Genomic DNA, 11,204 nt, shown 5'->3' on the forward strand with positions numbered 1-11,204 from the left:
TCCTACTGATTTGGGAAATCCATGAACCTTCAGTAACACGAGGAGAGGCAGTTCCAGACTGCTGTGTGGGAGACACTAAAACACTGTTTACAGATATTCTTATCTACAACTTGTCCTTAACAGTCTTGAATGTGGGGAGAGAATCACAGAGAGACAATAAGCACTAAAATCAGAAAAAAACACTGTCAGCAAAGGGAGGTCTGGAATCCACCTCCACTGAGTCAAAGGTTTTGATGCTCTTTGAAAGGGAGAACCGTCAAGCTACAGCTTTGCGTTTGTCTTCCCCCATTAATTCTTTGTCCTTTTTACAAAAAATATAGTATCCCAAAATTCCTCCAAAGATCTCTTCTAACTGAATCAATTTCCTAACTGCAGGCCCTGCTCAACAAGACACAATTCATTAGCCTTTGCCATTCTTCTTTGTCACAATAGTAGAGATGCTGCTATCAGTAAAAGCATTTTGTTGAAGCCCCTGGTAGTCATAGCAAAGACACTATTTTGCAATTGAAAACTATAAAATCAAAATCCAAGCTTTTTTTTTTTTTTTTTTTTTTTTTGTGAGGGGAGTTGGAATTTGAAGGTTGAGTTCAGATATGATTTCAGGGAAAAAAAAATAACTAATTTTATACCACTACTTCTTGGATAGACATAAAGTAACAGGAAAAATAAACTAGGTGGCTCACAGACATGGCAATTACAGGTGCAAAAACTATATGGATATTACAAAAGAAGCTAAGAGTGAGGGATCCAGCAGTCCCCTGCCTCCCATACCAGCATAAGCAGGAACAAAAAATTGTGGTACCTAACTCAGATAGTTCTCAGAAGGCAGGATTTCCAGTATTTCTGGCATTTAACCGCTCTCTGTCGTGAATGCCTAGATAAAGACAATATACTGAGTTTAGCCTTACTTTGGACTCCACTGGAAAGTTCATTACAGCATCTAGGTCAGTGAACCAGAGATGGTCTGCCTGCCAGTTCTATACTGAACAATAAAATAAATTTTAAAACTGCCTTACTTCTTGGCAGGTTCATATACCTTGAACATAATCTTGCTGTGTCAAACATCCTTTCCTTTAATTTCAAAGCTCAGCACAACTGGATCTTCAGAACCCCAATGGAAAGAAGGACCATTTGAAGCAGCGAGCTTTCACTGATTGGAAAGCATGAGCTCCCCAGTCCTGACAGCTTTAGGAAATGCAGAAAATAGGAGTGAGCAGAGAAGCAAGTGTAAGGTGCAGGGCCTAGTTCTTTGGTCATTTTTGCTTTTGATAATTTACCACTGCAAAGTGATGTAGTCCCTTCTTCTCCCTGCTCCAGTCACTGTGGGTTTTTTGTTTTTTTTTCTTTCTCCCTCTGCTCACCACATTCATAAATTGTATTTTCCAACCCAGTTTAAGGATTTGCCAATTCCAATCTGTGCTAGGAGAAAGAGGAAAGAGCCATATCCAGCACTAGGAATACTCTCCCACCCGTTTGCAGTATCAACAAGACTTCACAAATAAAAGAACAGAACAAGATGCAACAGCTTCAGGGAGGTTTTAGCAAGACACGTAGAAAGTTCTATTATTGGGTGAGAATTTACTACAACTACCAAGGAGTTAACTCCTTTACCTCAATATATAGAAATACTCATGAGTTTATCATGGAAGATCCTTATGTCCAAGTTCACTCACATCCCGTAACGTTGTGAGTCTGAAATTATTCAAGACAACCAGTTGCACAGGTCTGAATGGGAATATTATAAGTAATTTTGAGGAACCAGGAAAGCTGGAAAAAGAAAGAGGCCAGAGATCTGGCAATACCACACACATCCAAACCATCAGCAGTTACCAGACCCTTTCCATTCCCTGGAGGAGAAAAAACAAAGCCCCACTCTCTTACCTTCCTTTGTTCGTACAATGAGTGATGAAGTACCCACCTTTGCATTTAGATACATTTCTCCTGCTGGGGGTTGGACTGGCAGGACAGATTCTGCAAATGCTCATCAAACAGCAGTCTTTGGTTAGAAAGGGGCCTGAAGCTGAGGAAGAACACTTAAAACTCTTCTTTCACACAGCAGAACTGTCAATTAATTAAAACACTTTTGAGAGTATAAGGAAAACTGTTCACTTTCTTCAGTACTAGGATAGGGGAAAATTGAGCAGATGGCAATTTATCTGGGTAAGAGTGGGGTCAGGGAAGTTGAGGAACCAATAGCCCCCAGAAAATCAGGAGTGCAACTTGCATTCCCATGTTATCTGATTAATAATTAAGTTAGTTGCTTATGCTAAACCAGTTTTTCCTCGATTTACCTTACTATTTCCTTCTATTTACTCCTTTCACCCCTGCTTTCTCTCACAGTGTATTTTATTGTATGATTCTATGATTGTATGTTTGTATTTCACTGTATTTTTAAACTCAATCATTAAAACCCAGGTTGCAGGTTTGCTGATGTGTAGAAATTATTAGGTAATCTCTCCCTTCTACAAATACCCATTTCATTCCATCTTATTTACATTATGAATCAATATGGAGTGCGGTTCATTTTGCATCTCTCATTTCTTTTCTGTGAGAGCAAAATCTATGAAATTCCCCTGTAGACTTATGGGTTGTGAAGATAAAGGGGCTTCTCTGCAGTCCTGCAAAGGTGAGGTTTCAGGAAAGCAGAATAATCTACTCCGTGAAAACACCAGAGCTGCTGTGAAGGCAAGCTAAAAGTTGGAAACCTTAGGTGTCCCAGTCCCTAGCAAACATGAACTAGAGGGGATTTCCTTTAAACCCACTTTGGATCTTTTTAGCCTGTGGGATATGGAGGAGGCCTCCTCCTGCCAGAGTCTGGTGAGTGCTGGTATTACTGATGCCACCCGTCTTGTTCACTGCAGTTACAGCTGCCAAGGGAGAAGAGTAAAAAACATCCCGTCATTTGGCAGTGAACAGGCTTACAAATGCAGCTTTCAGCTGAGCTTTGGATGTTTGTTTGGGAGCTTCTTACCGTGGTTTACAGTCTCCCCTCCTTTCCTGACAGGGATGAGCAGATTTCACTCCATTAACTGTACCTCCCTCAGGTTCTCTGTTCAAGTTAAAAAGAAAGTTCTCAAAGAACTTGGAGGGCACTTTTGGGACTTGGGTACAACACAACTGTGGTTTGTTTGCAGCAGCTTAATTTAAATTGGATTTCACATCAATTTGTTGAACAGCTGAGGAACCCTGTGTGGACACACTTATTTGCCTTAAGAATTGGCTTAAAATCAGTTCCTAATCGATTTAAGCTCCACTGATCAGATTTAAATATATATTTAAAAGGTCAACACAACCCTTTGCATTGGTTTAATGAAATGATATTGAAAGCAATGCTCAAGTAAACTGGTGCAGCTCTGTGTAAAAGCTGTCTGAATTAGTGTAATATGGATCGTCAAAAGATGGAGAAACATTTCTCCCCCTTGAAGCTTGCAAATTCAATCTCTTGACTGAACGCTAGCAAGATAGAGGCTGATGGATCTCTCCTCTGATGGAGCCATGTATTGATTTTATCATTAGATATACAAAACAAATGCCTCATTCAGTAATAGGCACATTTTATGCCTTCCCTTGATAGCGTTGATCTTAGCCCTACATCTGTATATTTTAGCTCAAAATCACATATGTTCCCACTTCAATACAAAAGTTCAAAATTCAGGCCTGGGAGTGTTTTTGAAATTATGATCTTTAAAAGACTATAATCTGAAAAGATAGGACCTTTTAAAAAAATTATCTAAATAGCAGCATGAAAGGATCACTTATGTAGGAGCCTGTTTCACTGTTTAACGGGTGCAGATATTCACTATAAATTAAATCTAATCTGTGCTGAGTAGTTGAATTGCTGAGGAATCACTTCATTGGTATATGAAATATTTACTATGTATAGCTGGATAGCTTCCCAGGAATTCTGATGTAACATTAATGCACAAGAAAGAACATCCTTTCTTCATAAGACGTGAAGACATAAGCTTTGTTCCTCTTAGTATCTTATACAGAATTTTTAAAGCTATTTGAATTGTCCATACAAATTTATCTAGAATAACTATTAAGAAAGATCTTTTTAGGTAGAAAATTCTCCATTGAGTAAAGTTGCTGTTATGAATATCCAAAATAAAATATGCTTTTATTTGAATTACATTTTTCTTCACCCTATTTAGAAATTGCCTTTTTCTTATAGAAGGGTGAGAAACCACATGTTGCTTTAAACAATTTCAGATGCCCAAAAGAGAAGACCGATATTGGGATCACTTCAAAAAGCACATGAACTTAGAAGCCAATAACTAACATTTGGCTGGGAATTATTTGCATGTGTCCTTTGAATAAGAAGCACTATTTGCTAAGAATGATTTATGTAGACAATTCAGCTATGGACTTCTATATCTGTGAAACAATCAAAATACGGAACAAAGGTAGGAGAGACTTCCAGTTACTACCTAAAAGTTCTGGGTTCCCACCTGTAATATGAGAACTGGGTTTGCTATGTAGAGTAATTGATCTGCATGACAAATACAGGCAAGTTTAGCTCTTTGAGAGTGTTACAATATGCAAGAAAAAGGGCATCAATAGCAGGTTTACACAGACAACAAGTTTCAAACAAGTGTAGGCCACATTCCTTGCAGCTGAGGAGCCACATAAAAAAACCCAGCCTAAATTAAACAGCAATAAAAGCCAGTACGAACTGTGTTCTATTAAAAAGCTAATACTGAGCCATGAAAGCTCAAGTTTACACGAGCAGCCTATAAAATGCTAATGTAACTATCACCAGGGAACTCTGTAGAAACCATCCCTCTACAAATCCAAAACTATATTATAAAAAAGAACAAACTTGAACTATTTCCAGGACCAGGAATAACAGATGTATACAAATTTGCAAGGTTAAAATTTGTTCTCTGTTCCTGATTCATAGGTGTATGTCACCAAAGTATACAGATAATTTTCAAGGATATGTCTCTCTGAGATGAAAGCGAATCCTCCGTCCTACCTGGTATAAACTTTCTCTGAGTTTAAGTTCAGGGAACCTGAACACAAGTAGTACTACTGCTTTTCCATTCTCTAGACATTATGGCTATGCAGTGGACTGCTCATGATAGCCTTTAGACCAGCTGTGAACAACAGTATTTATATTATTTTTGCACAGATGCTTGTAAGAGTATTTTGAATATTCATGCTTTATTCAAATTGCATTGAAAAGACTAGGTGCACAAGGCAGCATCTGTATGTGTGTTGGCTTTGACTCTAGAGTGAGGACATTTCATTCTCTTAATGGTCAGGGAAAGAGTGCAAAAAAGAGGCAACAATTTTTTATTTATTTGCTATGATGCACAGAAAACTGCTGGAAAGCAGTCAGGGGTCAAGACTTTCAAGACTTTTTTCCCAAGAAGATAAAACTGCCCAAGTAACGAGTGGATGAAGCGTTTCTACATGAACACTGCATACATTAGGCTAAAACTCTTGTGCTAGTTTATTTTGACTCTAAAATTGCAGAATAAGTGAAGAAACCATCTTTTTATTATAACATTGAGTATTTTAATTAAAAGGGGAATTGTAGCTTCTGACATTAGTGCTAGCACATTCATACAGATTTGCAAAAAAATAACTTATTTACTCACAGAATGGAAGTTTCTTTCTGGTCCCTTAGGCAGAAGCTCATACAGAGCTTGTAGTCTCGCTATATCCAACTAATACAGCAGCAGTCACATGGAGAATGCTCCTTTGAGTAAACGAGTGGCCAGATCAGTTGGGAGAAATTTTTTCCACAATTTGAATGCATCATTAATACTTAATGCTTCAAATACTCATTAAAGTATGACAGAGACTTCAGTCACTGCCACCAAGACTGGAATTCATAAGAGCAAAAGTCCTCTCCTAACAACAAAAACATTGCTGGGATAACACTGGAAGCACTTGTTCCCATTTCCATAGGCTCAGCAATTCTTCAGCTGGCCTTTTTATGAAGATCAGCTGAGGGTATGATATGCAATAGCAGACCGTACAGAAATCATACTTCCAGCCAGAGACTGAACATGTCAGTTCAAGATCAGTCTTATCTCACCTATTTACTTAGGAGTTTTTACACCTGGGAGCAGTAAAAAGGATACTTTAAAATTTCTATGTATTAAAGAGTTACAAAATTAATTACGATTCATATTGTTAGCTTCTCTAAATCAGTTAATCTTCTACTCAAAATTTTATTATTTTTATAAATGTGTTTCATTAATAAAAAAAGCTAGAATTTAAGAATCTACTTCTGACTTGCCCAGATTTTTATAATAAAAATTTGGTTTTAATCTTCTAGTTTATGTAACAGTTTCAAAGTTGGGGGAAGAGGATATGATGTCTGCAACAAGCATAAACTTCAAGAATGCTTCTAGTTGCCATGTGGCAATTAAATAATATTCTTTTGAAAAAATAATACATGTAATAAAGGACATAATGCAAATTGTTGTTCCTTGACACTGCTGACCTCTGAAAACTTCCTGAAATAGATTAAATATTATAATCAGTCCAGCCATCTCCAGATAAAATGAAATAATGCTTTGTGGCATGAGCAGGTTATGAGAGACTGAATGGAAGAGCCTGAGCAGAGCAAAATTCAAAATGACTGACTTGAAAAGACAGAGGAAATGTTGAATTCAAAATAAGCAATAGAGACTGCCCATCACGGTGTGCTCAGTTTGCAGTTGGTGCACAACATAGTCACTCCTCTTGGATTAATTACTGAAGAGAGGAAAGTAGGTGTGTATCTACTTTCCCCTATCTGAATTGAAAAGGAAGCATGCAGGAAAGCGCACAGTAGGTGTACACAGGCTCACACCCCTTCTGCAGGCATGGAATAAAGCTCTCATGGAGACATCCTCCTGGTCAGTGCTTGGGGCTGGGACAAGCTGCCTGGGTCAGTCTCCTCCAGACCTTCTCCAAACTTTTTTCAAGGCAAATCCAGGTTACAGACCCTGTAAATGGTCCTTTTAACGACACTCAGTGGCATTCCTATGTTGCAGCATGCAATCTGGCACAAGCTTTCCAATGGAAACATTGCTCTGAAAACATCAGGTGACAGGATGGAAACATCTGCCGCAGTATGTTTGTTACCTGTTAGATACATTATAGCTGGATCTATACAAGTTTACCAAGTGGGATGGAAAAAAAGTTGGAGGTACATGAAATTTGTATCATGCCTGTTAGATTTCAAATGTAAAGCAAGAAAAACAAGGAGACATTGAGGATTTCAAGGGAAGACCTTTGCTGTTGAGGAGATTAAAGTGATCAAATGTAACAGAACACAGATGGTTTCAAGGACGGGCCTTTTCCAAAACGCCACATCCTGAGTCCAGAATGTAAGCTAACAGGCAACATCAATTCACAGGATTACTCAGTTCTTTCCTTTGCACTTACTCTTAAGGATTTGGATTTTTTTCTTTCACTTTGCATTGGCACGAGTAGAGGGGCACACCCCGGTGGAGTATGGATCCAGGTCCAGAGGAATCACTTTGCAGCCCCTTTTGCAACTTCAATTTTTTAAACAAAGATTAAGCACTGGTGAAAACCGAATAAAAAGGAGATGGCACTATTTACTGGAAGACTTGATTTTCTTTTGTGTGTATGTGTCCAAGATCTTTTCTACCAGAGCAGAGTCATGCAACACATATGTCTCTTCATTGCTTATTTTATTCCTTTCCTTTCTGGTTCTTTGTCCTTCTGGGTTTGCTTTCCTTGTGAAACTGTGAACAGCCCTGTTGTGCAGCTCTGGGGACTCTGAGAAATGCAACTGAAGGACGACATGAAGTTCAGAGTCATAGATATTTTTACAGAAGTACAGTCACAGTTCCACTGTCAAGGCTAAACTGAACGCAGAGCAGGTATCCAAGTTCTTCATTAAACATATAAAATTGCTCCTTAACCTCCCTATAATGCCTGTTGTGGGGGAAGGGGGCAGGCAAAAAAAGGTGCATAGATTTTTAATGATGGAGTGGTTAACAGGTGGAGCAAATGACTGAAAGAAATAATTCTCCATCTCATCCTTCTCCCTCCCCCAGTCTTCAGATCAAGGCTTGATGCCTTACTGAGGGATCTGTTGCTGTCACCCATGAGCTACCAGACTCAGCACTAAATTGAGGAGGTAAAATGCAATGGCTGTAATAGGAAGGCACTCAAACTACTTGATCAAAGGGTGCCTCCTACCCTTTCATTCAGTAACTCTATTAACCGAAGACAGGCAATATTCTAGAGGATTTTCAACTCAGTCCTTCATTAGCTTATGACTCATTAAAAATGAAGTCCTTAAGAAGTGTAGCATTTGGTGCATTTCTTGTCTTAAATGAGCTTAGAGAAACAGCTTATCAGACTTCTAATTTATTATTAATGTTGGTTAAATTTCAGAGAGAGTTGCACACTGGAGGAAAATAGCTCTCATATCTAATTGCTGAGATTAATTTGCAGTTATCAGTATATTAGGAATTTAGGTTTGCACTACAATCCTCCTTTTCATTAATTGCTACACTTATTCTATATTTCTGTAAGAAACTAAGTTAGAATGATACATTTGGGTTCAAAACTCACATAGTTTACAGTTTTGAATTTCAAGAGTAATAATCACATCTTTCAGATATCACATTCTCACCTTTTTTGGAAAGGCACTCCTCAGGTAAGAATCACAGAATGCTGTCTCTTCAAAAGCTTCATACTGCAGGGAAATTACATTATAAAACTGAAAAAACTCCTGAAGATGGAGGCAATGTTGAGGCCACATGGCAGTGATTTACAGTAGAATATATTACAGAGATAATGCAATTATTCAAACCCCAAGAATTATAAACCCTGGAAATTCTAAGGTAAAATTAAATTTAACAAGAAATCCAAATAAAGCATAAAGAAATTAAGAGTCAAATGTCTAAATAATCTTAATTCTGCTTGGAGAAAATCTCTTCTATATCTCTAACTAGCTAGAAGTCACAATATTTATTTGCATAATATGTGTGTGTTTGTATATATATACACTAATGCACACATGCTTTTGAAGATGAATCATACCTTTCCACTTCATAGTGTGTAACTGAAAGTTCATGAGAAACCTCTCTGTTCTGCAGGGAAGGGCAAAAATTACAGCATGCCTTTAAAAATCTCTTAATCATATCCAAGTCCACAAATGTAGAACTATTCTCAATACGAACTGTATGTTTTTGCCTGGTTACAGTCACCACAGTAACACCCATGTAGCTGTTAAAAAGCTCATCTCCTGGAAAAAAAGAACAGGGTAAAGCATAAATTAGAAAGCAATATACATACCAGATATCTGCAATGCATCACAGGAACCTCAGCAGTACCTTATAGAATCTGACAACAAGTAACAGGTTAGTGCAATGAGTGCACTGCAGGCTACGGCTATTTTGGCTGCAGACTGGTACCTCTACAAGTCTGGAGGGGGAATGGTTAGAAAGACAGCCGGAGATTTAAAGCCTCTGTGACAGGGGCAGCTGCGTGGGGACGCAAGGACTGGAGATTCCTGAGCCATCACTAGGGCCATGCCCCTCTGCCCCTCTGAGAACAAGAAGACTTGCAAATGGGCTGAAGGAGCATATGCACGGTGTGCGAGGAGTCAGCCAGACCTGGCTCCACCACCGTTTCAGTCCCGTGATGGGAAGTCTCCTAATCCCTGCTGCCTTATCAAACCTTGTCATTCCAAGAAGCAATGTTAAAAATGTTAAGCAGTTACTAGATCGAAATGGGATCCTATGGCACCCAGAACAAGAGCACAGATATGCCAACACAAATTACAAACTTCACAGAGACCACTAAACAGAAATGATTGGTCTGCCAAAAGGAGGTAAGAAAGGGTGTTTGTTGACAGTATCAGTTGCCTGATCTTGCACTCTGGTAAGAGACCTGCACTGAGAAAGCTTAATCCCCAAAGCTTTCTGTACCATTAACAGCTGCACTTTCTCTGAATGACTACAATGCTGGCTAACATGTCCACAACTGAGATGCAATACTATTAATTACAGAGGTATTGCTTGTAAATCTCGTAGGCAAAACTGATGTTGCGTGTTGCCCTCTGTGTGCACATTAGACTAGAAAAACAAAGTATATTATCCCCAAACTTAAAGCATTACCTTTCTGAGTAGAAGATTCACATGATAAGAAGTTACCTGACATCTGTTATTTTATGGTGCAAGAGTCAGATTGCTTAATCTTAACTTGGATCAGCAGCCAATCCCGTTTTGCATTAATCTCTCAAAAGTGGACATAGAGGCAGAAGCCTTGTTCTGCCTAGGAATAAACTGAAGCTGAGCCTCCCTCCCCCTCAGACAGTATTGTTCGCATCGGCCCAACTTACTGACAAAGTGAGCCTACTTCCCTGGAAAGGATTGCATTTCAACCAGTTTTTGCTGGACCTCCAACTTCTCCTAGTTGAACCACTGAACCACAGGCTGAGTGTTCCCACCTTGTGCTGCCATGATATTCCTGCCTGAATTGTGAAAAAAAGAGATTCCTTTAAAAAGCCACAGGCTCTTCATGGTCTCGAGAAAACTAACACAGAGCTTCAACTACTGTCAGTTCCGGCCCACCACAGCATGTCTGAGACGAGCATTTCCAAGAAGCTCCCGAAGAGAGACTGCACATCACTCCTGCAGTGCTGCTTTCCCGAACATCCAAGCGGAAGGAACATACTGAACCCTGCACTAGCCATTCTCACTCCTGGGTCTACAACCAGCATTCTTGTTAACTTTTTCTTTGCTCAAAGATCTGGTCTTACCCAGACAGGAATTGTTTTTTTCTTTGCCATTGTTAATGGATAAGTCTGTTATGGTAGTCAAAAAGGCATACATGGTATGAGTCAGCAAGAGAAGGTAACACGCATGGAGGACCTGGAAATTCTCCCTTGTTCTTTCTGCCCATCTTCTGAAGAGCCTGGTTTTGGTTAGCCAAATATCAGGTGGTGCTTCAGAGAAACAACCAGGTGGGCTGAGGCATAACTAGTCACAGAAGATTGCTCCGCTTACTTCTAGTGAGGAAGGCTCAGAGCTGGCAGCCAGTTAAAACAGCAAGAAAAACTCCAGGAAGGTGAAAGGAGCCAAGGGGAGAAACTGAGCACCATTGATCCCACTGTGCTTCACTATTCTTTTGATTATAAATTTTGCTTTAAAATGTAACTCATTATTACACCTCTGAAATATAACGAATTTTATGTCAGACCCACTCCTAGAGCCAGC

This window comes from Strix uralensis, chromosome 5 (genome assembly GCF_047716275.1).
Source record: "Strix uralensis isolate ZFMK-TIS-50842 chromosome 5, bStrUra1, whole genome shotgun sequence".
In the NCBI taxonomy this organism is placed as follows: Eukaryota; Metazoa; Chordata; class Aves; order Strigiformes; family Strigidae; genus Strix; species Strix uralensis.